Source organism: Protopterus annectens, chromosome 5.part1 (assembly GCF_019279795.1).
Source record: "Protopterus annectens isolate FY-2018-M chromosome 5.part1, PAN1.0, whole genome shotgun sequence".
Classification (NCBI taxonomy): Eukaryota; Metazoa; Chordata; order Ceratodontiformes; family Protopteridae; genus Protopterus; species Protopterus annectens.
The window spans coordinates 487,090,001-487,097,500 of NC_056736.1; positions in this window are offsets into that span (position 1 = coordinate 487,090,001).

Below are 7,500 nucleotides of genomic sequence, written 5' to 3' on the forward strand. Positions count from 1 at the left end.
AGGGTGCTGATGGGTGGCAAGCTTAAATGGAAGAGCCATCTAGAAAAAAATACCTAAAATGTAGTAACAATGTCATAGTCCAGATTTTATCAGTATTATACTATAAATCCAATCTATTATTATGCCTGATATACTTTGCATGACTCTATAATACCACTTAATATACTTAGTAAGAAACAGACAATGAAAGACTCCTTTATATTATTAAAAATAAACTGTCTTTCTAGGAATAAATGAACATAGTGATGTACAATAGCGTAAAAGAGTTTTAATTGGTAAAAAGAATGCCTTTGAATGGTCTCCCAAATGATATCTCAGTCTGGAATACAGGTTCATACTAAAGATTGCTTTATCAGTATATAATGAAAAGAAAATATAAGATTGCCAGTTTATACGGTAAAGAAACCCTGAAGTTCCTGACCACAGCGAGGCCGTATTGCCAAACCAGCTATACATTTGATTTTTGCTTAGCTCATCAGTGCAATTATTTCACAAAAGTTTATGACAAGCAGTACAGGCTTTTATAGTTACAAATGCAAAATTTTCAAGACCTGTGATACATTTAACCATATATCAGTGCATAATTTTTGTAGCTAAACTAATACAGTTCACTTTAAATTGTTTAATCTCAAATTATAGTTTGGCCTATGCAGTGCCACTACAGAGCAATATTACAGCTGTGAGGGAATCTTGGTGTAATGAAACTTGAATTTACAATGCCAGTATGCTGTATAACCTTCCTTAGCTAATGCTAATCATATTTTATTTATATGGAAGTGTTCAGCTGAAGAAAAAAAAATATTGTCTGTGTTTATATTAGTATTCACACATACTTAACATTTTTATGTTAACCTCATGGGCTCATTACACACACTTTATTATTAAGCTTCGTGACTGTGAAGCTATTTAAGATTATAGAATATTCTAAAATATGGTACTTTGGCTTATGTTGCACCCTTAAGATTTATTTTGTCAAATGCCACTGATCTGTCTGCACTCCATAATAAATGTTAAAGTTAGTTTAATATTGCTCAGTCTGACCTTATGAAGATAAGCAAATATCAAGTCTCATAAACAAAACACACAAGCTAAAATATGCAGTTTAATTACTGTAAAACAGAGTGTAAATGTCAGAGCAAGTCATTTCCATCTCACGGTGTTATATCTATGAATCTTTATTTTTATTGCAGGTTTTCAGGATGTACATTTAGGAAACCATGATAATATCTAATACTGAATGATTTTCCATTATCAGTTTGCTCTTCAACCCCTATGGAGTGGCAATTCTTGGTATATAATGTGCTATTGGCATCAGTAAAGTACTTTTTTTGTCAGCTCTGGATTGCAGAGAAATAAGGCTCTGACTATGATCACATGACTAGGACCTAACTAGCAAAGTGAATGCTGGAGGAGATGATGACAGACGGTGATGATGAGCAGCCAATACCAGTTCACCCTTCCTGGGAGATGGATATGTCAGGGCTCATTGCAGTACTGGCTCCTGCAGGAGAAGGAGTGTCACTGCATATGGGAAGGGCATATTCACCAGGTTCTGGCAAGCTACAATCTGTGCGGCAGCCTACATAGATTGAGTCCGTGAATGTGCACCCTCAGTGAAGTAAGCATAGCAGGCCATGATGTGTGAGAGTGTACAGCCAAATGGGAAGCAATCATGGCTACAACAGAAAAATTCTGATGACTACCTAGACCATTCTGTCCCAGTCTTCTGCCACGTCACAATGGAATAAATTGGAGCAAAATGGCATTTTCATGGGGTTGATGGTATGGTGCAATAGACATAGATATAAATATAGATATAGCTGCAGATATCAAAACAATACTGTTAAATATTTTAATATTTATCAGGATTTTTGAGGCAATACTGACTAGATTAGTAATGTATAAAGGTTATAGGACAAAAAGGGGAGGTGATAGAGAATAAAATCCTCAGCAAATGCTATGATCATTAACAATCCTCGTTCAATATGTCAGAAATTATTTGTATTTATAGTACAAACTAGGAGGGTGGCGAAGTAGTGCAGCAGTTAGTGTTGACTCATTGCACTTGTTTTTTTTTTCTTTTTTGGTTCCCATCTAAGAGACTTCTTTGCAAACTCTGCATCTCCTCGTTTCTCTTTGTTTATTTATGTATGTATGCATTCATTTATTTTGCTGTCTGGTTTCATCTAATATCCCAAAGCCATACCGTTGAAATAATATAACATTACTTTAAAGTGTGATGCATGTGTGTGTGTTTGTGTGCATGTGTGAATGCATCTTCAGATGGAGGGGTATCTTGCCTAATACTGTTTTTCCCTTATACCCATAGTTTGCTAGTGTGGTCTTCAACTCCTCATGTAAATAAGGCAAAGTAGGAAAAGAAAAAAAAAATAAATGAACGTATGTCTTTTTCCCATATAGAAATTAAATAACGACAAAAATCCACCTTGTCTCATATATAATTTGATACCGAGTAAGTGAAAATTGTACTTAAATGCTTATCTATTTTTGTAATCTGTATGTATTTCTGTTTTCATATTTGAAGGAACAGGACATTTATACTTAAACACATCTACTAGTCTACCACCAAAGATAAGTAAACCAGTACCATAATCTGTCTTTCTCTTTGCCTGTGTATATCTATCAAGCTATGATTACATTCCCTTACATTGCCAATAGACTTTCATTGACATAAAATATGTCATGAAAGTTCATCAACAATCACTTTTTTATAAACATTTATTGAATAATTTCTTGTGACATAAGCAAATTTACATTTATATCAAAGTAATCAAACTGTATTAAGCCTTTTCTAAAGATCTCAATTCCATTTGCTTTATCTCTGTTACTATATTCACTACTTCTAGTATAGCTGGTTTAGATTTTGATTTCCATTTTCTAGTAACTGTTTTTTTGGCAGCCACCATAATTAAACACAGAAAGACCTTACCATGTCTAGGCATATCCAATTCTGTATCATAGCTCAGAAAATCATCTCCTTCACCACACGAATCTGCCCACCCAGCATCTCCAAAAGTGCATCCCGCAAGGAATCCTTAAAGTCTGCCAACTCAAAACATACATTGGAGCAAGGTGTATGGAAATGAAACACCTAAAATAACCAGAAACTTTAAAATAACATGGGTGGGCTTTACTCCCTAACCACTAGAATTAAATATATTAACACCATAGTCACAAAACAATGAAGAAGGAGGATTGTTCCTCATAGTATATTACAGCTGAACTGTTGCAGTAATGCAACCACTAGTACCAGCAACAAAAAGTAAAAAAAAAAAAACAGTACACCATGAATGTGTGCTTGACCAAATCTACTGCAGTCATATAGCCATTTATCAATACATATACTGCTCACCTTCCTCCCAACATCTCATTTCCATCCAGACCACCAGGTGCAAGCAGCATCCAACCATTCACTTCCACCACTCCAGGCTTCCTTCCTCCAAAAGTGTACACCAGAGGGGAAACAGAAGAGAGAAAAGTCTGTCCCTCTTCTCTGCCCACCAGCCTAAATCATGCTGTTCCCCCTCACTAACTCCAGTCTCTAAACGTCCCTTTCAAAAACAACCCCAGATTCACATTAACAAGTCTAGACCAAAATCACTAAGATGAACCCCATCCTCCCTGAAACACATGGGATCCCTGTCCGCAAATTCATTATGCTGTATAGTTTGAATTCTTGTCGCCCTCAACTGCTTTGTCACCCTAAAATTCACAAACTTACACACCCTTTCAACTGCAGAAAACATCTTGGCATTTCTCCAGGTCAAATGAGGAATAATGTCCCACCACACTAAGCACAAACTTGGGCATATCTTCCTTAAAGCAAACAGATCCTCCCTTATCTGATAAACCGACTGACTCTTTGGGATCAAACCTAAATAGTTACCTGACAGGTGCACCAGCAAGATTCAAGGAAGCCCCACTTGAACTTGTATCACTGTAAAAACCTGCAACAGCCGGTGTCACTTCAGCCCCCAATGCTATGCCATGTGACTCTCCAACCAAACTGGTGTAACTCCAACTCAGAACCATTACTCTTAACAACAGCCCCGCTTGCTGCCCAGTAAACGTACAAATGACCTATGATGAGAATCCTTTTGTCTAGGGAGGAGAAGAAAAAAAGCATTTTTAATGCTGGAATTTAAAAACACCATCCCTTATTTAATATAAGTCAAAAAGGCATTGGAAGACCATCGCCCCGCCCTCTTGATAACTTCTATCAAATTACCTGCTCTCGCCAAATCTTACACTCTACCCATCCTAAAAGAATGAATAGAAAATCTCTCTCCATGCTTTCTCATACTATCAAAAGCCCTTCTCCTGACAAAAATCTACTGTCCCTCTGTGATCGTCCTACTATCTTTTGACCGGAAAACTAACTCCTGTAATCTTACTTTATGAACCATTAGCAATCTCCTTGCCCATACCACTGGACACATCTGTTCCAACCTGTCTTTCACTAAAAAGTGGTTGGGAGGGTGGCCTAATGGCTAAGGTGTTTGCCTTACAATCACAAGGTACAGGGTTTGAGTCTCACAGGGGATAATTGGCAAGGCATTAAAATGGCTCGCAGGGGCAGTTAGCCTAGTACTAATCTATGAACCTAAAACTATTTGCGCACCCTTTCCCACCTGATCAGTCTTAGATAACCTTAACCTGATGTGAACTGCTCCAGGCAGTAACATAACATCATCCCAAATCAATGACCCTAACAACTCTGATACTTTAAAAGCCCAAAATACATCCAAACACTCAACATTGCCCACACAACATGATCCTCTGATTCCCCTAATACCCTAAGAAAACCCCACAGCAACACCTCTAAGACCTGTCTTGTAACCAGCCAACATATGTCCCTATTCAAACCTTCCTGCCTACCCCATCCCTTCAACACTTACCTCACCATCCAGGATTTAGTAAAATCCATCAGTTTTGCCACTTGTGCAAACACACTGATTGCCGCCAAATCCACCTTAACTGATTTTACCACTTTGTCCCACACCCTAGCTCCAGCTAAATATTGCAAGAGCAACTATTCAGACTACTAACATGCCTCCTTCATTAACTGCATAACAGACCTGTCAAAATCATACAATGCCCTACCATAAGCCTTCCTGGTGGACACATTCCAGGACTGCTGCACCAACTTCCTGATAACTGCAGCCCAATCCACCATACCTCATCTGGCACCACCATGGGATCTTCTGCTGCCATCGGGGCCAACTGCGAAAACCTGGAAAACTGAAAGTGAGACAAACTGTCAGCAATCTCATTCCTTACCCCTGGTACTTGCACACCTGTGAAGGTAAAATTAATCAACAAATTCTGTAGAAATGACTTATGCAATACCAACAATAACCATTCAGACCTAGCCGTCTTACCCTGTAACACTCATATAACTGCAACATTGTCAGAATTAAAAAAATTCTCCTGGCCCTCAAACAGTCCTACCACACCACTGATGCCACCCAAATCAGCCTCAGCTTCAAAAATGCAGCATCCCACTTCCATTCCTCTGGTCATTCAGGTGGCCAGGCAATGTAAACCACTATCCTCCAAAAAATGTCCCCATACCAATGGGTCAGTGAACAGCTGTAACTCCCTGTGCCCTACCCAATCCCACTGCCAAAAGGTAGTGCCATTAAATTGGTCTAAAAGCTGCAACCACAAAGTTAAATCCTCATGAGTCAATTTGCCAATTCTCACCCAATGGTGCTTACATCTACCCCCTTTCAACAGAAATGCTACCAATCTACAAAAGGTCCATCCTGGGTGAAGAGCCCAATAGGCAATATTCAATAGCCCTAACAGCTCAATGACATCCCTCACCCGCACCTTATCCCTAGCCTTCATCCAAACTATCTTCCCCTTTAGCCTAGCCACCTTCTACCCAGGCTAGCAAAACAAACCTTGTTCTGCATCCACACTCAATCCCAGAAAATCTAATACCTTCGCCCGACCATCCAACTTGTGGGTGACCAAGTGAACCCCTAGTTTCACGCACATCCTCAAAAACTCAAGCACAGCCACAGATGCTCCCTCTTTCCCTTCACCTACAAGCAAGAAATCATCCAAATAATGCACCACTCTCTGCTTAGGTACCTGCTACTGAACATCCCATTGGCATGGCTTTGTCAAAATAAAACTTGCCCCCCAACCACCATGCCCAGCAACGGCCAATCCTCCTTTTGAACCAGCAAAAGGTGAAATACAGACTCAATGTCAACAATAACCATCAAAGGATCTTTAAACCTTCTAATGATTTGGACTGTGTCATCCAGTGATGCACAACTCACCTTAGTCTCCTCCACCAAAATGAAGTAATTGCCAGACTTCGCTTCAGGGTAAGACAAATGGTGAATCAACTAAATTTCCCTTGGCTTCTTCTTATGTACAATTCCCAATGACAAAACCTTAAAACTGGTGAAAAGAGGCTTTCAAAAGGACCCATTAACCAGCCCACCTGTCGTTCCTTCTCTACTAAAGTCTCCAAAATATCCTCCCTCCTCCCCACTGACCTCAAATTTTTTCCCACTACTCCATCACCCACCAATCAAGACTTAATAAGAAACCCCTATTTTAAGAGTTAAAAACCCTAGATCAGTTCCCCAGCCACCACTGGTTGTGGGTACTGTCGAAGCATGTCCCACAAGACATGAACATTAATAGGAGAATGTGTCCCCGGGTCATCCCCTTGCCCCTCAAAAAGGCCGCCCACTATGACCATGAAAAGTACGCCTACCACATACCCCTTGGTACCCCGGAGATGGCCCACCTACTCCTATCTGTCTGGCAAAGGATGATGATTGTTCTGACAAATGGCCCTCATGCCTACTACACTGCACCACTGGGTGAACACCTGTGCACTTTGATCAGGCATGCAGGAATCTGCATTTCATCCAAGCACATCTTCCGGCATTGAAAGCCCAATATACCCCAACATCTCCTTCCCCCACCTTACTCCCTCTGCCGCCCAAACTGCAACTTTCCATCATAGTGGACAGCCATATATCAGGGTGTCTCACCATCCAATGCATGGATCTATCCACCACCTTCCTCTTGTGAAATCTGTGATCATAGCACAACCAAGCATTCCCAACCCATATCCTTTGTGGCACCTGTATCATCTAAAAATAAGCCAAGAGCAGGAGGGCCAAAGCACTATCCTTCTTAACCAAACTGCCATATAGTAAACAAATCCCAAACCTGAATTTTCCCATGTTCTCGGCCACATTTTCCCCACTCGTCTATGACCAAGCGCCGCTAAGGCTGCGAACAGGTCTTTCCTGTTCTCTGTCTCAGCTTTCAACAAGCATTGTGTACCATCTGCATCAATAAGCTCAAAGGTGTACACATACTCTCCTTTCCAGATTCTTTCCTTTACGGTAAATGGTATGTGAGGAGTTAGAAACACCACCACATCCTCTTGCCCGAGCACCTGCGTAGCCAACCACTCACCTAGTTGCATCCAAAAATCTG